The sequence below is a fragment of the Saimiri boliviensis genome, chromosome 15 (genome assembly GCF_048565385.1).
Source record: "Saimiri boliviensis isolate mSaiBol1 chromosome 15, mSaiBol1.pri, whole genome shotgun sequence".
In the NCBI taxonomy this organism is placed as follows: domain Eukaryota; kingdom Metazoa; phylum Chordata; class Mammalia; order Primates; family Cebidae; genus Saimiri; species Saimiri boliviensis.
The window spans coordinates 34179336-34203663 of NC_133463.1; the positions used below are offsets into that span (position 1 = coordinate 34179336).

General features: G+C 36.8%; 1 long non-coding RNA gene and 1 pseudogene across 1 annotated transcript in view; one reads left to right on the plus strand and one right to left on the minus strand.

Moving 5' to 3' along the window:
- The first annotated feature begins 472 nt into the window (after window positions 1-472).
- LOC141581407 (uncharacterized) overlaps window positions 473-24328 on the plus strand; it is a 95047-nt gene continuing 71191 nt past the window's right edge. The window contains exons 1-2 of the long non-coding RNA XR_012513992.1: window positions 473-524; window positions 1820-2036. This is a non-coding gene — a long non-coding RNA (uncharacterized LOC141581407). The remainder of the gene's footprint in view (window positions 525-1819; window positions 2037-24328) is intronic.
- On the minus strand, window positions 8856-9763 carry LOC101045107 (large ribosomal subunit protein eL6-like; annotated as a pseudogene).

The window sequence follows — 24328 nt, forward strand, 5'->3', positions numbered from 1 at the left end:
AAAAGACTCTCTATGAGCCATCCTATACCCTTCCAGCATTTCTTTTTCTCTCCTGAAGTTAGCCAAAGTTGATCAACGTTGTCTTGTCTCATGTCTTGCCACTTTTTGCACTCTGGAAATATCACTTGCTTGAGCTCCTTAAAAGGGGCACCATTTTCTAATGTTTTTCTCCCCTTGAACTGGCTCAATCCTCTAGTAAGCAAAGACTTTGAGTCTTAATTCATGTGCTGATGCTTATTGGAAGCTTTTCCTAAGCCCCTTTTTAATCCACACCCTCCTGAGATGAATTTGTCTCCTCCATGTTCCCATAAACCTATGTTTTCGTTACAAATGAACACAGGGTCACACCATGTATGATGTTTCAATTATGGGCCTGCCTCTGTGTCCCTACTCTGTGGAGTATTTCTTAAGAAGAATACCTAGAAACATCTGAGGTCTTTCTATTTCAGTGTCTTACAATTATTAGACCTTGTGTAAATGCTTTCAGAGTGAATGACTAAATAAGAGAAGAAACCACAGCACAGGTATTTCAATCATTATGATTTTTTCTTTCCTTTCCTTTTTTTTTTTTTTTTTTTTTTTTTTTTTGTGGCTACACCATGCTGTCTCTAACACTGATCTTATCTACTTTAAAACCCAAATAAGTACTGCAATTTTGGTATGATAGAAATCACTAGTTTGAAAGGCTACATTTTCATAGTTTGATACCATAAACAATAAGTAGAATTTTAAATGAAAATTGATTGATCTGGTAAAATGTTCATATTCTTCCCTCTATTTTCACAGTTCTGGGTCCAAAATCATTATAATAAAGTTTCTGCTTTAGCATTCATCAAAACTATAAAAGAAATGTTGTCATTCATAGATGTATTAGTGCAACAGGGCCCAATGCTGCTTTCAAGGACTATTTTCTTATACAGAGAATTTTATAGTCAGGCAGTCATCTTGTTAAACATTTCCTATAAAATTTTAAAAATCATTACCTGGGAGTCTATCACTGTGGCATTAATCACACCTCTACAATTAAGTTTATTTCAACCCTTTCACTGTAATCCTTTTTCTTTAATCAAGGGTTTATTATTGGACTGTTAATGTGAGAGTTGAAATAAAAAAAAAAAAATCTCAGCCCAGGAATGAATTTCAAATGTAGCAGTTATAGAAAACCCTGAGAAATTCTAATTTTTTAATGAGATTTACGTTAGGAGATGGGTTTATCCCCCCGGCCCCACCACCTGCCGCCCACACCCCCCTTTTTTCTGTAGAATGATTCACCTTACTGAAGGGAGACTGGAGCTTTTCCTCATTTATTTAAGGCTATCCCTTATATGCTGTAATTGGATTCTCCTTTACATAAGCACAAAATTAGTTTATTAAGCTGGGAGGAGCAAATACAGTTGACCTGGGAATATTTTTTTGTCTTTTCTACATCACTAAATAAAAGTGAAGTTTTGACTTTTGTAAGTAAAAGTAGCTTTATTTTACCAAATGAATCAACCAGCTTTTATATTTTTCAAGAGTTCCAATAATAGAGAGGAGTTTTAAGTTCAAGGACAACATGTATCTTAAAAACAAGTCAGTCAAATTCTGACCTTAAAATGCACAAATTCGGTATAAAACTTTACAGTGTTAAAGTGCATTCACACATATAATTGCATTTGCTATACATAACAATCATATAAATAGTCAGAGTCATTCTAAACCTCTGTTTCCTGAATCCCTCTTCTGCCCCTCTCTACTACCATCATCTCCATTCATGTCTCAGGCATTTTGTACAAGGTCAATATCCTTCTATCACTGCATACCATCTTTTCTTCTTCAGTCAATTTTCACCATGACAGCCTGAGAGATGAAGCCAGTGCTGCCACTTTTCCTTCATTTTTTCCTGCCTTGAATATGGTGGTGACGCCTGGAGTTTTAGCAGCTATCTTATGTCCATGAAATGGCAAGCATGAAACTGAAAGACATTACACTCATCATGAAAGGAGGAAGAGCAGAAGAAATAGGTCCCTGGTGATATCAATGGTAGCTGAAACAGTGCGGGTAATTGCTTATCTCTAAAATTTCTGTTATATAAGAAAAATTCAATCCACGTTTTAAAGCCATAATTACATGACTTGAAATCAGAAGGATTCCTAATGAAGGTATGACTTACAATGCTTTCCGTAATTCTTCCATTTTCCAACAGCACTAGTGTTATTTGAGTTCCTAGGATGTTCTTTCCTACCTTGGTGACTCTCCTATCACACCATTCCAGTCTCCTCATCCCACACACTTCATCTGGTTGAATCCTACCCAGTCTTCAAATCTCAGTTAAAAATGTGTCTTTCTCCAAGAGACTTCCTCTGATCCCTAGGGGAGCTTTTCTTCTCCAGTTGTATAATCTGATAACATCCAACAGTTGTCCATGTTGGTATATACTGTATTGTTGGTGCATATTGTATTGTTACTACTTATTCATTTATATAAGTATTTAGTAATGTTGTATTTTTCCAGAGAATATAAGATCTGTTAGGGCAGAGTGTTGCTTTTTACTGTTTTGCCAATTTTTAGCATAAGGCATGGCACTGAGCATGTATTCAATAACTTTAAACTAGGTAGGAAGGAATGAAAAGAAAGAGAAAGAGAGAAAACAGAAAGAAAGAAAGAAAGAAAGAAAGAAAGAAAGAAAGAAAGAAAAAACTTTTTTCTGAAAACTAAAACCCCAAATTGGATGGTGAGCTTGGGATTTCCTTTGATATTATAATTTCTATCTCACATGTAGAAAAGAAATGGCCAAAAATGAGTGGTCTGTGTTTTTGAAATGCAACATGAAAGCATCCTAGTGCACTTGTTGCAAAAGTGTTAAAACAAATGTATTTCTTCATTATTTTGGCTTTTGGTTTTCTTTTACTTTATTTAATCTGCCTTAAAAATAAAAAGTGAGTTCATGCCTTCTGTGCAGATTGGTGGTGGGTAATCAATGCACTGTTGTTGTCAAAGAGCCTGGAATAGATAGAGTGAAAAGAGTCTTGACACTGGGTTTCTGGACATTGGGCTTTATGGCTTGATAAAGTTTGAATAGATTGACAGAAGTTCCTGCATAGGTTAGAAGGGACAATGAAGCTCTCTGAAGTTATTTATATATATATATTTTTTGTCTATGTATATTTTTCTAGAGAGGAATCCAAGGGATCTAATCAGATTTTCAGTTGGGTTTCAGTTCGACAAGAGGTTAAGAATTACTGGGTCAGGTTACAGGTTATAGTGATGATAGTAGAAATCAGAAGTCATATTCTTTTAAAAAAGATTAACTGGGCCAGGTGCAGTGGCTCACTCCTGTAATCCCAGCACTTTGGGAGGCTGAGGTGGGTGGATCACAAGGTCAAGAGATTGAGACCATCCTGGCCAACATGGTGAAACCCCATCTCTACTACAAAGTACAAAAAATTAGTGGGTCATGGTGGTGCGTGCCTGTAGTCCCAGCTACTCGGGAGGCTGAGGCAGGAGAATTGCTTGAAACCAGAAAAAGGAAGTTACAGTGAACCGGGATGGAGCCACTGTACTCCAGCCTGGCAATAGATTGAGACTCTGTCTCAAAAAAAAAAATAAATAAAAAAGATTAACTTGTGTTTACTATATGTATGTTTTGAAAGTTGTACTTGGAGTATATATAAATCCATATCATAACCAGCTGTGTTTTACAGTTTCTAAGTAAATTATTGATTAATTTATCAATCAATTTGTTAACCTAATTCATTGATTAGATGAATATAATGACCTTTATAAATGCTAGGCACTGTGCTAAACTTCTTACATGCATTATCTCATTAAATTCTTGTGCCAAATCTGCAAACTTGCCATTATCATCCCTCATTCCAGATGAGTAAATACAACCTCTGTAAGGTAAGATTTTCAGTAACATGTCAAAATTTGAGTCTGGGTATGGTGAAAAAGTAAAGATAAATATATTTTCTAGAAAAGAGTTGAGAGGAGTGAGAAAAAAAATAGAAAAATATATTTTTAGCCTCCAAGGAAACAAGACTTAAGTAAAGGAGAAAATAATGATCATTTAGAAGTAATGTATGATAATGGCCAAAGAAACAATAAAGAATAATAAACATTTTAGGATTTTTTTTAAAAAAAGATCCTTTGGGATTCTGTCCAGACCATGACCACTGGTTAAAAGCTGAATAGAAGAGCAGAAGATTTTCATCAGCCTAAGTTACATGAGCAAGACAGGGAGTGGACAACATGTGTTCGAGGGGCTAAGGAGTCCCCAGCTTTACTAGGACTGGGTTCCTGTTGAGGAGCCAGGGTAGATAAGGCTGGGAGGGTTGTCTGGGTGCAATCTCACGGTCTTCTGTGCTAAACTAAAATGTTTGACCTTTACCCTTAGATAATGAGAACCACTTGAAGAGTGTTTTGAGCTGGAAGGTGACATCATGCATACTGTTTTTAGTAAGATTAATTTGGCACCAGTGCAGTAGATGGACTGGGAATAGTCAAGATCAGAACAAGGTGGTCCAGCTAGGAAAGCATAGAGAACTGAGAGAAAGGGTCATGTGAATGGAGGTAGAAATGTCAAGAGGGGAAGAGTTTGAAAAGACATTCTCATGGAATAATTGATAGCATTCAGTAACTTTATTCCTTTCAAAGTCAACTCTTCCCTTAAAGCGGAAAAGCCACTGAAGAGACCCCACCTTTATGGGCTTCAACTGTGAAAGAAGCATCAGCTCCATCTCTACTCATTTTGTTTCTACTTCCCCTTTTTATGTGTTCTGACCTAATTTCTCTTTTTTCCTCCATTTTTCATTCTTTCATTTACTCAACAAATTAATTTTATTCCTGTTAAAGGCTACACTCAATCTAATGCTAGATATATGGGAGTTAGCAAGAGAGACAAGGTCTCTGCCCTGATGAAGCTTACAACCTATTTGTTGATAGACAGACAGTGACCAAATATATGAATATATCCATAGGAAAGTAAGTAGAAAATCAAAATAAGGTAATGTGGCAGAGAGTGACTGGGGTAAATTTAGGCAGAGTGTTAAAGTGGCCTTTCTGAGAAGATGACATTCAAACAGACATTTGAATGGCAAAAAGTAGACAGCTACAATATTTCCCAAAATATTGGGAAAGAATATTTTAGGTATAGAGCACACTGGTGTGCTGGTCTCAAGACAGAAATGAACCTGGCATAATCCAGTAACGAGAGAGGGCTCGAACATGGTAAGCCACAGAAAAGTGGAAGGAGGCAATCTGAAAACTAGGTAGAGGCTAGATGAGGTAAGTTCGCACAGGCCAGTATAATGAGTTAAGGGTTGCCATTGTAATAAGGTAGAATGTTCCTCGATTTAGGAATTAAAACAACTGGAAAGTTTTCAAGAGGACTAAGATAAAGCCTAATTTCCATTTTTAAAAGATCACTCTGCCTTTAGAATTGATTATAGAAGCAAAAGGAGAAGTAGGTACATTGGGGAGGAATCTGTGACTAGAGTCTAGGGAAGAGATTGCTGATATGAGAGACTTGATGAGAATTTTAATAGTGAGTAGTAGACAAGTGTTTGAGAGGAGGGATGCGTTTTGAAGGCAGAGTTGGTAGCATTTTGAATTACATGTGGATAGGGCAAGAGCAGAATACAGAACAATTCCCGAATTCTTTCTTTTGAGCATGAATTATGGAAGTAAAAGATGGAAAATACTGAGGGGAAGTGGAAGAGAATTAATAAGTCTTCTTTTGGCTGTGTTAAATTCACGTATTTTGGTCCGTTTCTTAAGGTTTTAGCCTGACTTTCCCCTCTTTGCTTAAAAGTTTGATAACTTAGTAACAGCACTATCCCCTGGGCATATTTTCCCAGATGGTAAGTTCCTTCGTATTGGATGCTTGGGAAGTCTTGACTGCATAGTCTGACTAACAGATAGCACTTGGTGGCTGGAGTTCTAGTGAAGGAAGGTAGAATGGGTGTTTGAGATTTTTCAAGATCTAAGATGCTAAAATTTAGGGATTCTGAGATTTAGATTTAGAGGATACAGTTGCAACTGACAGATATTTGAACATTGAAAAAACTAGTTTGTTTTGAACCCCAAAAGACACTGAATTTGGATTTGGTATGTTGTGTGAGATCAAGGCAGAAAATTTCCCTGGTAATATTCTGCATGATTTAGAGACATATCAATGTATAAAGTCTTTTATTCCTGGATTTACAAATAAATCATGTTGGAGAGAGTTAGCCTGGCTTCTAGAGTCAGTAATCAAGAAATCCACATAAAAATCCAAACTTTTAAAAATAGATATTGATTTAGAAGCAATATTCCTTGATGTTAGCTTCCTTATATCAACTAGAAACTTTATTTACAGAAGGATTCACCAGGAAGCTTTAAATAGAAAGCAATTAAATGACAAGCCCACATAGAAAAACCCAAAGTGAATGTGGCTTTTCAGAATCACAATATAATGCATTAAATAAGGTATAACTATGTCTAGGCAGTTACTTTTTTTTTTTTTTTTTTTTTTGAGGCATTCTATAAAATGCTTGGTGCTTTTTTGAAGGTGTAGAGAAAAAATGGTGAGTACCCTTCATACTCGTGGGTTAACTGATTTTCTGTCAGGAAAATAATTTTTTATAAATGTTCTTTTTTAAACTCAAAATTGCCTTCCTCTTGAAAAGGAAGCAGCTGAAGAGTTAAGAAAATTTACTATAGTTGAAAATTTACTTCAATTTCTTTCCAGATTATTTTAAATCTGCTTTAAGAAATGCATATGTCCTCTCTAAATATATTGTGGAAATGGTTCATTGAGTGTTATGAAAAGAAAGTTTAGTCTCATTTCCTAAGCTGACTTTTTAACCTGACAGTGTTAAATGGGGAAGAATTCTTTGGGATTATTGTGTGTGTTTTGATAGAGATCCTGAAACAGCTGGTTATTTTCAGTCATTTTCTCACTGAGGGAAGATACCTCTGCTGTTTGAAGCATGGGAGACAGACCCTTGCAAATTTTTTTTTTAAAGTAGGGGTTGGGGCAGGAAATTCAGAAAGAAAAAATGCAATTTATTTTTTAAACATACATATTTTAATACTCTATTTATAAAATGTGTATTTATGTGACAAAAATAATGTATCTACTAGCAATATCAGATCCTGAAGATCTGAGGGAAAACAGCTTTAAAGTCTTTAAGGAGGTAGAATTTGTGACCTCCCTTAGACATTTTCATGGTAGAGAATCTGGCATATCTAACAGGTATGGAACTCACCTTTTCTTAACTTAAAGGGCATTGGACTATTTGACAACTCTGATTCAAAACTCTAATCATTTCATAATGAGATTTCTGAGAATTCACTGTGTGGTTTGCTCTGAGGCCATGAGAAACACATCCATCAGGTACAGTTCTGATTGTACACAGGTAGATGGTTTATAGACTGTTAGCCTGCACTGCTGGTTTAGATTTGAGGAATTACTCTACAAGAACAAGGCAGGTTCTATTTTTGACATTTCAGCAATGAGACCACTTGTACATTATGGCCTGATTTGATTTACTGTAAGAAAATAAGAGTGCTGTAATTTGTAAAAGACATTTATTACATGAGTCCAAAAATTAAAAAAAAAAATGCTTAATGTCTCTGTCCATCCCATCTGGTTTTATTTTAATCTCACTCTAGTCACATATGAAATTTTGCTTAGCTGTCTTCATTTTCTTAGTCAATCTTGATTAATGGCCTTCAAAGTAAAAATAATTGGCCTGCATCAGGGTTGTTTTATAACTCTTGTTCACAAAGAATGTGAAAGGCTGGAAAATGAGCCTAAACAGAAGGAATGCATTACGTCCGTCTTTGAGAAAGAGCAGTCCTTCAGTTTTGTTTCACTGTGTATTTTTATAACAGGCGCCTCCTTGACCGTCCATGATATTGCAAATATGTGGTGCCAAAAGCTTATGTATACTTCGTCAAACTGACCATGGCAGCTGGACGTCTCCAAGCAGCCACACATGTGAAGGCAGAACTCACCCAGGCCCGCCTAACAGGCCTGGGAATTTCCAAAGTAAATTATCAGGAAAGCTGAGGCTATGAAACCCACAAGTTTAAAACGGGCAGGGGGCTAATGGTCTCTGAAGTTTAAATGGCTTGTTTATAAAAGGCTTCTCTAGCGTTCATATTTTTCCCCCTTTCTTGAAGACTACATTCCACTTGAAAGGAGTGAGAGGGAAACACCAGCGCCTTGTGAGCCTGTGGGTTTGCAGTTGAGCTCTGCTTCCTTTCAAGATCTTCACTTCTGGGAGAGCTCCTCAGTGAGAGAAATAAATTTGAGTTAAAAAAAAATGCTGAGAAGATAATTTTTTCTTATGTGAAGTTTTGGTAAATGGATATATAATGGCTCCTAAAAAGCTAGTTATTTTATGCTCGTACTGATTAGAAAATTAACATTAAGAATGTTCCAGTTTTTCAGTAATTCCAATACTAGGTTCAATTACTCAATGATTATTCAGAAATTTCATGTGTCCTCATATTTGGTAATTTAGAAACAAAATCCCTACTAGGAGTCAATTAGTGTTGGATATAAATGGATGTGCAATGACCTGCACATGCCAGGAGACCAATGCCCCACCCCAGCATGCTCAGCCGGCACCTCTGTCCACACAGCCCGAGGGCTGGCTGGCTGCCTCTGCGAGGAGGGAGGCAAAAGGTGGAAGAGACAGCAGGCAGTTTGCCGATGTTGGCAAAAACTTTGACAGTTCGATTAAGAGTAGTTGCAGTAGAGACTTGATTGAAGACCTATTACGTTCCACGTATTTTCACAAAAGAAAAATAAGTTCTCTTATAGCTGGGAAGGCTGGATTTTTTTTTAAAAGGTAATCAGTTATTTAATTAGATTATTAGGGCATCTAAAATACCAATTTGTGAGGATAAATTCCATTTCTTAGGGCAAACACAGATCACAGGTAGACCAGCAGCTGAGGAATAGCTTTGATTTTTGGTAAAATTTGTGAGTTCACAGCTTTCTGATCAATCTTGCGCTGCTCTGTAATCTCGTATTTCTCTTTTTCTGTGTCGAAGATCTCACCTTCCTGGTGTCTGGGCTTTCGCAGCTTCTTCTTCTTGAAGTAAGCATCAGTAAGATGTTTTGGGATTTTTACATTGCTGATATCAATTTTAGTTGAGGTGGCAATGACAAATTTCTGGTGCGTTCTTCGCAGAGGAACTCGACTGAGGACCAGAGGTCCAGTCACAAGTAGTAAGCCACTAGCCAGCTGCTTCAGGAAAACCACCCTATTGCCCCTGTGGCATCCAGTGAGGATGATCAGAATGGTCCCGGGGGTAATGCTGGCTCATAGTTTTCTCACGTGCTGACTAAAGGGTTTTTTTTTTTTTTTTTTTTTTTTTTTTTTTTTTTTTTTTTGCCGTGGCTCAACAGCTTTCGAGGCACATCCTCAGTAGGATAATACCTAGGCATTTTGCGAAGTTTAAGCACCCGGGTGCTGCCGTTTTTGTCACCACCAACTGGTTTTGTAACAGTTGCAAGAACTTTCTCCTTCTTTTTTTTTTTTTTATCAACCTTGGATTTAGCTGCTGAGCACTTCCTCTTGTACATGGCCTTTCTGGAATACATGGCAGATCGGGAATACCTGCCAATTCCTCTGACAAGAACAGGATTGCGGCTGCAATGGGGCTTCCCCTTCTTGGGCTTTTTAGCCTTGAGGTTACCCTTTTTCACTTTGCCACCAGCATCAGCCTTCTTGGCTTCAGGTTTCTTCTCTTTAGTATCCGGCTTCTCAACTTTTTCACCAGCCATCTTGCAAGATGGGAAAGGAAAGGCTGGATCCTTATGGTATCAGGGTGGCAGCTATAGGTAAAAATTGGCTTTAGAATTCCAACCCCGCTTCCTTTAATCTCCCATATGTGTGTTGCTTTCTGCTGGGCTTTCTGGGCCTCTACCTTCACGGAGGTTTCTCACTTGCCATCCTCCCTACCCATCTCTCTCTGTCTTTCCAACCACTCCTTTTCTTTCTTCACCTCCTGAGCCCTCTCAGTCTCTTGCTTGCCCCTTGCTTTTCCTTTATCCCCAAGCCCAAGAGGTGAGGCTGGGTAGAGCTGGGATTTTCCTGGCTGGTGATTTGTACATCCTTGTGCTATGCATTATAGGATGGTTTCACTTCTCAGGACAATGGAGCAATCACAGATAATTTGCCAGTCTACTACAGACACACACACACACACACACACACACACACACACTCACACACGTATGCATGCACAGGCAACACACAGGAATCCATAACCTAGTCCGGATGCTATATACTTACAACAGTTTGTTCATTTATTTAGAAATCTATCACAGCTGTCGCTTACATTTATTTGATACTTTCTGAGTCAGTCACTGCATGAAGCACTTTAGAGTTTGTTCAGCACCTGGTTTATGCTAAACTGACAATAAATATATTGTCTCAGTTACTTATAAAATAACTTAGAGACGCATGTTTTAGTCCTCATTTTATAGATGGGTGAATTTAACCTTAGTTAGGCCCAGGAAATTATCTAGGTAATGTCTAAATCGCATAGCACCTTCTCAAGACAATATTCCAACTCATAACCATATGCCATTGTCATAAGATAGAAAAAATATCAGGCCTACTACTAAGGGCATGCAAAAGGGCATTGGACCTCTGGGTCAATTTAAAACTGTCACCTAAACCAGACTTTAAGGTTAGGGAGAGCTCCCAGGAGAAAAGCAAATCATAGTTGTGACCTAATTCATGACTAGTGTTATGAATGGAACTATGTTTTACCAAAATTCTTATGTTGAAACCCCCAGTGTGACTCTATTTGGAGGTGGAGTCTTTAAGAATGTAATAAAGGTTAAGTGAGGCCCTAAGAGTAAGACCTTCATTTGACAGGACTGCTGTTCTTCTAGAAGGAAGAGGCATCAGAATTCACATGCTGTCTCCTTACCTCCCCACCCCCTGCCATGTGCATACAGAGGAAAGGCCATGTGAGGACAAACTAAAAATGTAGTCATCTGCAAGCCAGGAAGAGAGGCCTAGTCAGAAACCAATCCTGATAGCACCTTGATCTTGAACTTCCAGTCTCCAGAACTGTGAAATAAAATTCTGTTGGTTAAGCCATCTGGTCTGTGTTACTTTTCTATGGTAGCCCTAGTGAACTAACACAACTAGAAATGAGCCAAATAAAGTGGGTTCAGGGGCAGGGGTGGGGACAACAAGCACAGAGGCCCAGAGTGAAATAGAGTGATTATCCCCAAGGGAAGGCCTGACAAAACACTGCATCTAGTCCATTGCATTGGTGTTTATGCATGATCTGCCTAGCAGCACCACTCCTCAAATCTTACCCACCATGAATCTGACAATAAACTATAAGTGATCTTTTCTAAGGTCAAGCAGAGGGTCTATATATATGTTGACTATTTGAAACCTCTCAAAGCCATCACAGGTTCGTTTCCAGTCCCAGTGATATACTGTGCATGATAACTAAAGTTGGGTAACATATCTTTAAAGAAAAAGGCTTTACACTGAACAAGTACTTAGTAAAGGGTGAAGTGAAGTGAACAAACACAAACATCACCTAATTTATTTATTTTGAAACCCTGTAAATCAAATTCCAATGCTAATGAATTTTAAAGAAATAGAATATTCAAGATGTTTGAGCTTTTATTAGTTTAACTATGTGTCAAATATCATACTCCTTTAGGAGACTTTAAAAACAACACTGACAACATTATTTACACAAACAAACAAGGAATAAATATTGTAATTGTCTTGTTTCACCACTAACACCTTACTTGCTCCATAAAAAAGAAAGTGATGGAAGCAAAGGAGCACTATCATCTTCACTTTAATTATGGGCTCTGCTATTTCTTTATAGGTAAAATAAAATAAATGGTTGATATGTACAATAATTTTGACAACTACAAAATGTGAAGACAAATAATAAGACCAAAAATCTACTTTTTTAGGTGAGTCTTGCTTGTTTTTAAAGGCCGGAGTAAATGATGTACTAGACCCTTCATTTTCTTATGCTCTCTTCCAATCCCTGCTGAAGAAATCTGCATTGATCTTTTCATACGATATGCAGCTATATGCTCTTTCTTACATAAACATTTGCAGTTCACCAAGGAGAATGTAAGATGCATCCTGCATGCTTATCAAGCGCCACAAGAACTTTACAGATTACTGCCTGCCTCAGGATTCTAGTTCCCTGGTGCTTATGCATAAGCAATGGATTTATGCAAACATTGTAACATTTCCAAACAGACTGTGACATGAGTCGTTCCTAGTTCATATAAGGTTCAGATATGCAGCCTATTTTCTGCTAGTACTAGATCATTCATCTCATCAAGCTTAAAACGTATCATCTCAGCTTATGATGTTGTCAATATAAAATGTCGTAATGTGGTACTCAATTTGAGCAGCAAGATGGATATTAATCTCAAAGGCTTCTGTGCACTGCTGTGGTGGAATTGAACAATGTGAAGCAGCATTAGTCTGTTTGTTTGGTAGTCTTAGCATCAAGCACCATATGCATAGGTGGTAAACATTTTGTTATATACAGTCTACTAATTTTCCCTGATCTAGAGTGTTTATACAGCCCCAATGGTATAATATGCATTATAACTTAAATTGGATAATGTATTTGGAAAAGGAAAAAGCCTTTACAAAGAACAACATCATCGAAGTATAATGATAACATGCCTATTTACATAATGATAATGCACATATTTACTGCCAAGCATGTTTGTTTTGCCTTAGTGTTTGTAGCAGGGCACAGTGAATTAAAGAATTACGAAAGGGAGTTTTTCTAGTCTCCATTACTGTGGTGGGGTGATATTGGCAGTGAAGAAAGAAATAGAGAAACCCATATTTTAACTAGTGAGAAAAATGAACAATGCTAGTTGCTGGGTTCACATTGTTTATGAGTACAAATAGGCATGTGCCCAAACCCTTCAGTTTTTTTCTAATACTGAGACACAGTGTCTCTTAAAGCAAGTACAAACTCTTAGACAATTTTTTTGGCAGCCAGAATAAAAAATTAAATACTAAAAAACATCTCTGTTGGCTGTATTCATTCTTAACAAACATGTGCTTAAGAAAAGCCACCGTTGGAATAATTTACTCCAAGATGTGAAAATCTGCATTTTTGTGTTCGCCTCCAAAACTGTGAATTTTATTTATATGTCTATGAAAGCCTGGAACCTTGCACTTTAAAAAAAAAAAAAGTTGGTAGATGTTATTTTGTGAGCTGTCATATGTTTTCTGAACTTTTTATAATAGAAAGGAGTCTCTGAAGAGCCCTTTTCCTCACTCCTTTAACAAAGCTATGTCCCAGTTTATTAAAAAATCATACACAACAATACTGCTTGCCAGGTTTTATAGTCCTAATGAAAATTTGGTCCAGAGCACAAAAATTATCTGGAAAAATGCCTAAAATTTTCCCTGTCGCAGATGTTTCAACAGAAGGTGCTTGCATGCCATTCGTTAATACGGCGCCATACGGGACTCAGTGTGGCCACTGCAATATAACCAGTAAGTAACACACGCAGCGTGCGCAGAGCTGCGCCAAATTCTCCGTCTGTTGTGTGGGACTCGTATCCCATGGATTGAGACGTACCTTGATGAAACTGCATTGTCATGGAATGATAGTATTTGTGGATCACCATGCACAGAAAACATCCTATCGAGAAAGTGGGAGGTCCGTTTAAAGATTCAGTGCATTTCTTGGCATTGGAGTTGGTTAGAACGGAAATGAATATTAGTGTTTCGAGCCTCCTTTTCTTCCTCTTACGCCAATTTACAGGAAAAATTCCATGGAGAGAAAATTCGTTTTCAAAGAATAGTAGTTTAAGGCAATGTAATTAAAAGGCCATGTGAAAGTTGATTCATGTGGACATAGAAGACAAATGTACAGGCTGCTTTAGTATATTCTCTGCTGTAAAAAATAGATGAGTGAAGTGACTCGATGCTCACTCTCTTTAAAATAAAAGGAATTGCTTCGTCTTTGCGGAGGCCGGTAGAAATAGAGGCACGTCTAGGAGGCTACTCTCATGCCCTTAATTTTTCTGGTGAACATGGATAATTCTTGCTGGATAAGACTATTGAGAGCAACATCATTATCCATTGTGAGCAACAGATTTTCAGTTACCCGATGCATATTCCATACTCAAATCTGGCCACTGGATCGTGAAAATAATGAGCTTTGTGCTGGGCGGTGAGACAGTTGGAAGAAGGTCGCAAGTTCATTTATCCAGCATCTTGTGGTCATCCGGGGTGCTAAAGGGATGTATACACACAGTATATTATTTTTGTGTTTCCTGAAGTGTTACTTTGCTATGTACGGAGAGCAAAAACATATCACAAATTTCGAGACTCCATTTTGGCATGTTTATGTTCTCCTACTACATCAGAAAGCCTCAAAAAATAAAAGTGGCCTGGGCTGCTAAGAAGCTCTCTATGATCATATTGTTCTATGTTTTTCAAAACAATAAAGTATTTAATTATGCTACTTCATTCACATTTTATAATTCTTTTGTGGGAAAGAAGTTGACATGTTTAAATACTTTGTTTTCTCTTTTTGGGGGAGAGAAAACAAATTATAAATACTTCTTCACATTAAACAATTTAAGTTAATATCTCTGTAAATAAAAAAGAATTTACAGTAAGCAACAATTACTTAAAATTTTCCTTAGAGTCTTTCTTATCTTCACCGAAGATTTTGACATCAATGCTAAGCATTTTTGCTACAAAGTGGAAGGTGGAGAGATTCTTTTAGCCATTTTTTCTCAAATAAAATAAATTATTGCTTCTTGTTAGTAATTATAATTATCATTTTTTAATGTGTTCATTTATATTAATACTTTTAAAATATATTATCTTTCTTGATGTTTGCATAAAGTATTTCCAATTATTGGCAAGAAAATTGAGGCTCAATGCACTTGCAAGACTTGCCTAGAATCATATTTTCAGTTATGGATATTTCTAGGCCTTGAACTTGAGGCTTCTGACTCTGAATTTTAGTTTCCTTTCATTGGCTTATACAAGATTTCTGTATAATTAATTCAAACTTTTAAACCATGAAATAAATTACTACCAAGACATGGTCAATGAACAACTCTTAGCCACAAAACCAACGGTTTCTGTAGGTCTACTAAAAATGGTATTATTATAATTTATGCCATTGTCTATATTGACAATATGGGACATAATTATCTAAACTTCTATTTCTTATTCATTAATATATTTATAAGTCTATGAAATTTTGAGAACACTATTCTTCAAATTATTTCACTATTTTAAAGTGTATATATATTTGCATATTTAAGTACATATTTTGTTATATTTTAGCGTTTTTATCAGTATTTTTCAGAAAAAGTAATAAATATGGCCTACAAATCTTTTTACTTCATAGACTATGCCCCCAATCAAGAATAGTTTGAGGTCCACTTGGCTAACCAAAAATCAGAGAAACCAACAAACACAATGATTTGTTCCCATGAAATTCTGCTTCAACATGGATTCATATAACCTGTTTATCTTTTTTAAAGGTGAGAAAAATGTTATTTTAAAAATCCCCATAAATTTACTTTCTTTTGAAAAGTATCATCCTCTCTAAGTCATTCTGAAATTTTAAGCACTGGTATATTTCTATGCTCCAACATGGAAAAGAACTAAATTTATCTTCGTGTGATTATCCTGCAGTTAAGAATACTACTTATGGTGCCCTGAGATGACATTCCTCTGTTATAACATTGTTAGAAACCAATGGTTGGGAGTAGCAAATTGTTCACTGATGATTCTTAGTAAGGCCAATTTCAAAATGCTTCTCTCCACAGTAGCACTTCACAGAGGGGAAAGAGGAAATGTCTCTGCTTGCCGGTGAAACTCAACCAAATGATAATATGCTGATATATAATATGCCCTTCAAGACACTGATCAAGTTAATTTTTTTCTGAACTCACAACGGCCTGCTCTTTGAAGCTATGCTGCTATCACTTGATATTATTTTAATGTATATTTACTAATCTCCAAAATTCAGCTTGTTCTCTGTTGATTTTTTTTTTTACCTTCGGGTAGATTAAAATATTCCTAAATGCTGCTTCTGTGGAAGATTTCTGAAGTATTCTAAGCCTTCCCAGAAGCTATTGGTCAATGTTAAACAATACTGAGAATTTTAAAGTAGTTCTACACAGTCATACCCATTGGCTGAGCCCCAAAGGAAAAGATGCTACCAGCTGTGTTTCTGATGCATAAGAGCTCTTTCATATTTTGATTTTTAATAATTTCCTTTGATATTTTAACACTTCTATAATATATCTTATTTTGTTTTCTCTTTTTCTTTAATTTGCTTCTCCCTCCTTTTCATCACCCCTCCCTCCTCTTCTTCTTTCCCACTGTTTCTTAGTTATTCCGGTCACCCTCTGTGCTTTCCAACTGGGTTGCTGAAAAAGAAAGTGCAGTTGGCTTTGCCTGTTTAATCAACTTCGGAATATTAGCCAGGTCTCAAAACACTCCTTTAGCTACCAGAGGGTTGCTCAATCATTGTCCTGTTATTTTGAAACTAAGTGAGATTTAAGGTTCTGATGTTAGTAACTGTCTATCAGTGCTCACCAGGTAAGAGAAATCAACTTTAAATATATATATATATATATATATATATATATATATATATATATATATATATATAAAGTTAATCTAGATGTCACTCAAATTGTTTGCCCTACAGTGAAGTTAAAAGTGATTGTGGAACCTCCTTACACATTCAGCTCCTTGGTAATATATGTCCTACTTTCAGAAGAATTTGCTTGCTGTTTCCCCGCTGCCCCTTGCCCGGCCAGGCTCGCTTTTTTTTTTTTTTTTTTTTTTTTTTTTTCTTTTTTTTTTTTTAGCACTGGTGATACTTTCGCTTCAGAATTTCCAGACCTTGAGTGGTCCCTCATCTCATTGTTGAAAACACTGAGGCACAGCGAAGGGAAAGGGCTGGCTCATGACACCAAATCTGTAAGAAGGTCCCACTCCAAGTTCCCATCTAATACGATACTCTGAATTGAAACACATCTGGTGCTGCAAAATAAAGACACCCACCTTGTGAATAGAGAACATTTCAGCATTCAGAACATCTTCAGATACCTTATCTCATGCCAGTATCCCTTTGCTCATTACCAATAAATCTTAAAAAAAACCATCTGAATGTTCCGTGGCCTCCTCAGGACAAATATCCCAGAGGCTGAGAGGAAATAGATGTGCTTGTTGAAGGCTTTAGAGTGTTTTGAACAGATTACAATGTGTGGGCTAGGCACAGAGAAAACAGAAAACTAAAACAACAAAAAAGAAGAGAAAACAAGAAAGTTATGAGGTCGTGAAATGTTGATTTGGGGTGGTAAATGGATATGTAAGAGGATGAAAGGAGAGGCCCAGTAGAAAAATAATTGATAAATTGGAGAACAAAATTAGCTGTGTAGGAAAAGGAACAAGAGTGAAGGAGAAAAAAAAAGTTAAAACATGAATGCCTAGGAAGAATCCTGTTATAAAGCAAACATGTTTTCATTGTTAAAAATACCTTCTTGGTGATGATTTCTTCCCTCCATGGCAATTGAATGCCTTTATTTTGTTGAATGTTAAAATGACTATTTGTTCTGGGTGCAGGAGTGCTGGGAGAGACATTAAATTAGCCACTCTATTGATAAGAAGTCACTGTGGGAATAATGTGAAGATGTAGATCTCCCATTTTTTCTTTGCTTTTTGTTTCTCTATATAGTATTTAGAGAAGTCCGTTGAGCAAGCATTCCTCTAAATTTGTCATTAGTAATATGTTCAATGTCTTCACAAATGCTGTCCCCCAGAGTAAAACTCACTATGAAATCCAGGCTGTGATTGACCCAAATGCAGATTTTTCCTGAGCTGGAAGATCCCTTGATTCATTAGGAATTGCATATTTTTCATTTCACATTTGAGCATTATTTGTTGTATTTCCCCAATAGGCTATAAAAGATATAATTATAATTATGAAAAGTTAACACATAATACTGTATGGTATTTCATAATAAAAATATTGAGATATTTATGGCAGCAAGTAGGCAAATGAGTACCCCTGCTTGAAATTTACAGAAATAGGTGGCTAGGTAGAATTTTTGGCTTTTATTATCAATTTAAATTCTCATTCTGAAGAACAGAGATATTGTTAATGTGTGGTGACTCAGTTTCCCTTTAGCAATCTTGACATCTAATTTCTCTGTGGATGTTAAGAGTAGCTATCTAGGCCAGATTCAGTGACTCACGTCTGTAATCCCAGCACTTTGGGAGGCCCAGGTGGTCAGATTTCTTGAACCCAGGAGTTCCAGACTAGCCTGGGCAACATGCTGAAATCCCCTCCCTACAAAAAAAAATTAGCTAGGTATAGTGATGCGTGTCTGTGGTCCCAGCTCCTAGGGAGTCTGAGGTGGGAGGATCACCTAAGCCCAGTGAGGTTCAGGCTGCAGTGAGCTGTGATCATGCCACTGTACTCCAGCCTGGGTGACAGAGTGGGACCCTGTCTTAAAAAAAATTTAAAAAAGAGACTGGCTATCCACACACAAACTGCTATGCATGTTTGGTGAAAAAGTAGTGAGAGATTAAAATGTATTTTAGGTGATGCCAGATTGAATTTTCTAAACTGATTTTTAATTTGACTTTGAGAACTTTGTTTCCTTCACGCTCTTTGTAAGTACATTTCTTTGTTTCCTTCATGCTCTTTGTAAGCACATTTACTGTAAAATAGCTCATTAGAATTACCACGTGTGGTTTTTGCAAAGATTATTTTTTTTAGCAAGGGTGGCTTTGTTCATTAACCCTTTGATTTTGATCACATCAGCAATAAGAGGGACTAGTTACATAAATGTTAATGAATGCATATTCATGGATGAGAACTAGGGAATTGATAGCATGGCACTTTGAATTAGCTTTTGATTTTCAAGTGGAATGCAAGATAAGATCATTTTAGTGACCACAGAAATAAGGAAAGCTTTGGCCTTTCTATTTTTCTCATGTGTCAGGATAGTGAATTATCTATTTAGGGGCTCTCAGACATTTTCTGCTGACTAGAGAGGTTAAGAAATTGTAGCTCTTGGTCATGCAAACTTAGGTACAAGCCCCAGCTCTACCATATACTCACTTAGATATGCTATTAAAACTATGTGCCTCAGTTTCCTCATCTACAAGAAGGCTATATGATACCTCACATAGCCTTATCTATGTGATAAGGCTCACATAGATAAGCTTCTTCATCTATAATAGAGCTATATGATACCTTACATAGCCTTTGTGAGTATTTTAATACATACATAATGTGTTGTATGTATTAAAATAAGATATAATAAGACATATAGTTTCAAGGCACAAGGAATATCTATATTATCACTCACTCACTTTCTAGGTTTATACATTTTTTCTCCCTCTTGTTATTGGAGTAGAAAATTGAGCTAAAAGAACATGGGAAGGTGTCAGACAGACAATATCAGGCTGGGGTTGAATTCTGGTAATCCAACACTGAGAGCAGCGTAACGCAACACTAACTAAATGTTCTTTGAATAAAAGAGTGGACAAACAAAGAAAACGTTCTTACTCTCCTTATTCAAATAGCTTATGATTTATAACAGTAGCTTCATTTATTGGGTATTTATTATGTGATAAGCACTTTACATTTTTACTCCCACTAATTTCTCAATTAATTCCTTCAAAACAACACTATGAACATTTTATTCCTATTTTACAGATGAGGAAACAAGTTTAGAGGGGAAAGCTTTTCTAAAGACCTAAGGTTAGTAAGTGGCAGAGCTAAGAATTATTTCATTCATGCGTGCTTCAGGGCACTACTTCACAAATGCTGGGCTCCACTGTATTTGCTTCTTGGTTAAATAGTGGCTTTAAAGTCAGCTGCCCTGGCCACATGAACTTCTTGAGATGCTTCCTTAATCCTCTGCAAGGAATATGACAATCAGTTTAAGATATTTACAGTGCTGTTCCAATTTAAACATCATAAATGTCTTAGCCTTTTACCCTTAGTAGTATTTTGGGGTGTTTTAAGAATAATCAAGACTTGTAATACCCAGACTTTTGTCTATTATCTAATTTTCTTCTCTTCTTAATTTTTTTTTTTAGAGTAGCCAGTAGAACACACTACTTTCTTTCTTGAAAACCTTTCATGATTTACCTCAGATCTTTCATCTACAGGAATGTCTTAGTTTTCTTTTCTTCTAACAGGTGGCCAGTCACAATCTCTGTTTTAGCCAAACTAAACAATAGATGATTGTTATTTTTGGAAAACAATGTTAAAGTCCAAAGCCGTAATTGCCTGCAAGGTAACATGGCATAGTAAAAATAATATAACATGTGCTTGTCTCATTAAAGCATCACATTTTTCTGGATCAGAATATATTGGTCTTGGTGCTAGCAAAGTATATAGCAGCAATAAAATGCTATCAATACCAATTATTGTGAAATGGAGTCAGAAGGCTGAATACCAAGAGAACTTTCTAATTGGCTATTAATGATGTCAGAATGAGTACAAGCCCAATATATCTGTGAATGTGACCATTCTTATTTTTTGGCTTAAACATTTTCCATTCCATCTGAATAGCAAAAACTTTCACTGTATTTACAACTTTTCCCTGGGTTTCACACCATTTCCCAAAATTAGATTCATGGAGTATTTCATCTTTAAAATTATAGAACAAAGAGATACTCAATTTTTCATCAAGAATTGACTGACTTTTAATTTATGGACTATCTGAATAAGAAAATATATTTTTATATAGTGTTTGTTTTTTAATTAAGTAATTTTGTAGAACAAATTAAAAGTCATTGCAAATATAAACATAACATAGACAAATAAGTTGTTCAAATGTAAATAAAATATGGAATTAATACATTTAAAATATGAGAGCATTGTGATCTAGTATAAGGAGTGTGGGAGCTAGAAAACTTAAAGCCTAGTAACTCCTCTGGCAAATGTTGTGAGGTAAAATACAGAATGCCCAGTTACAATTGAATTTCTGTTAAACAAAAAATAATTTGACTACAAGCATGTAACAAATATTGCATAGGACATACTTATCCTATAAGAGTATTCAATGCTTATCTGATATTAAAATTTAACTGGATATCTTGCATTTTTATTTGTACAATCTTGCAACCCTACTAAGCTTCAGTATATTTTCACTTGTGAATGGCTTAATAATCTCTAGCTGCCTCGTCAGCTTGTTAGGATACTCCAATGGGATACAACAATTGTGTATAATGAGCTTTTTTGACTACAACATATTCAGCTATATGCCTATCCTCTCATACCTCACAAAAAGATAAAGAAAATCAGAGGCAGAGAGAAAGACAAACAGAGATGGAGAGGTCAGTGCATAGGAGCATGGGCCATTCTGCAGGGCGCTCCAGGACCTGAGCACATGCCTGTGGGTAAGAGTGACATGGGAGGCTGTTTCTGGTTGTGCTTCTGTCTCCCTGTGGCTGCTTCTCAGAATGTGAGCACCTGATGGTGCAGGAGTGTGATGCTAGTGTTTAAAGATACTTATTTTTCATGCAACATGGTCCCAAAACGCAAGCCAACTGCTTCATCTGGAGCTTAACCAAAGAAACAGCGATCTGTTCCAATAGCAGAAGAAAAAATAAGTCTTTGGATTTACTGAGAAATGGTATGTTGATATTGCATGTGGCACTTCCTAAGGAATTTTTAAGGGTAATTTTAACTGTAGGCAATCTTCATCTTACATATTGGTTTGAGAGCCCAATCTCCATATAAGATGAAATTTCACTATAATTGATGTAGAAAGTGTTTTGTACACTATAAGGTAGTAAACTGATGGAAGGTATCATTATTTTTATATTTTTCTTTTAGTTACTATTGGTTTTATTGTTTCCATTATCACAATCATTACTCCAGGTGAAGCGACATTTACATTTTTGAGGGTTTGCCAGAGAACTTTGAATAAATAAAAGGCAATATGAAGACACAAACAGATTCAATGATAACTAAAGTCTGGCTACTGATGACTAATATAGGAATAAAGGAACGGATGCATATGGTATGGCATCTTAGGGGAACAAACAACTTAGAAGCAATGAGATAACTATAAACATTAAGCATCATAATTACACATTGACATTACTTCTTTATAATGAAATTATGGGACCTGAGGTTTGTTGAAACGATTAGAGGAAAAGTATAACCCATAAAAAGAAATTTCCTGGAACTTCTGTCTAATATAGTGTAGGACAATCTTTCATGGGTTGTGGTAGAAATCAAGTAGTTTCAGTGATTTTAAAATAGAATAATAAACACTTAAGAATATGCTACTGGGAACTGCCCTGCTACAGCAGGAAGCAAGATCAATAAATCTAAATGACCTTGCTTTGACTAATAGTTCTAAAATTTTCACTATATATCTACTAGTATATATCTCCTGAATGATTCATTCACTTTAGAACAGTGCTGGGCAGGATGGCAAGCACTGAAGTAAAGTTAGTTGAGATGATGATGATAACGACGATGATGATGATGGTAATAATGGTGATAACAGTGATGATATTACATTCATAGCTTATTACAGTTACTGGAATTGCATATATTATCAGTTACTGGATCTAAACCTCTTAGATTGAAGGGACCATTTACCTCCTTATTCTTCCCGGTACCCAGGTGAGTGCTTTTGTCCTCACTCCTTTGGGAGAACATCATATTTATTCCCATTTTATAGATGGAGAAATAGGCACTAAAAGGTTAAGTCACCCATCAGGGTCTCATAGCTGGGATGTGATGCACCCGGTGTAACCCCAGATACGTAGTCATCCAATCCTCGTGCCATGTGCTTTTCCAAGGTCATGTGAAGAATGGGCTGCAGGTCCTTGGGCAGAAGACAATTGATGCACATGAGGGAAGGTCCAGTAAGATTTCCTAAGAAGATGAACTGTGACTGTAAATATGAGACACCGTGTAGAGAGACAATTTTAGTCAGGAAGGGAAGATTATTCAAGGCAGAAGAAATATTGTAGGCAAAAAGGATAGACAGCTTAGAAGGGATGAGGGAGCTCACAGAGCTAGAAGCCCCGAGAATGTTGTGCTGGCAGAGGAGAGGGTCAGGCACAAGTTTCCGTGACTCTTTGGTCATGAGTGGGACATGGGGGTGGGGGGAGTTTAGCTGTACCAGATGAGGCTAAACAGCTAACGATGGCCCAGAGGGTGAGCTTAGGAAGAACTGATGGGGTGGTAGGAGGGGTGGAAAAGGCTACAAAAGGAGCCGTAGAAGGGCATGGCGGAAACCCTTTTCTCTTCTCCTGCCTCTTCAGTTTGCGGGATGTTGAGATGGATCTGCTGAAAGGTCTTCTCAGGTGGGCATGTTTGGCAGGTAGTTGGAATGCAGTTTTGGCACCCAGAAAAACATCCATGGCTGTGGAAGATTTTTCAAGTTACCCAAGGACAAAAACCTCAGGAAAGCATAAAGCTGTTTTCAGAGAGACAAGTGTGAGGAAAGAGAGTAGAGAGTAGGACACAGGATGAGGCCGACACTTGATGTGTGGGCAGAGAACGGACAGAGAGTGAGCAGTCAGAAAAGCAGCAAGAGCCTAGAAAGTCTAGAAAGTCCTATATATTTGACATAGGTAAATATGACTGGTTAGCAAACGATAATTTTGCTTTTAAATCACACTATGTTCCCTTCTCATCCTTCTACCTAAAGACATGTACACACAGACACACACACGCACACACACAGACACACACACACATACACACAGACACACACACACACGGCCTACCTTTACTAAGAGCATTCTGTTCTATATTCTGCTTAGGAAATAAATACTTCCAAGAACTGTAGAGAAAGACTCTTAGGAGCAGAGAACCAAAAAGGATTTCAAGAGCCCATTTGGTCCATCTCCTTGCCAGTAGGGGCATTTCCTAAATCATCCAAAGAAAAAATTGTCAATTCTATTTTTGAAGTATCTCCACAGATGGCGATTCCATAAGCTTCCCTGCTAATTTGCTCCAGTGTTTAATCAGTCTGAGACACAAAGTTCTTCTTTACATCTAACTCAATGCTCTCTTGCTATAACTTAGAATCTATTTCCTCCTCAGAGGTGGAAATGCAAGGCAGTCTAAAACCCCAGAAAGCCCCAATCAAGTGTTCTCAATCTTAATTGCTGGAAAAATGCATGTGGTATTTTTTTTATCCCTTGTCAATAGCATGCAATTTGGTCCAAATGAGAAGAAAAGGCATCTACTCCTACGTCTACTGCAGACACTGATTAAATAAATGCTCAGATGCCCTTTTGCTTTGAACATGGATAATATATGAGGAGACCTCATTAGA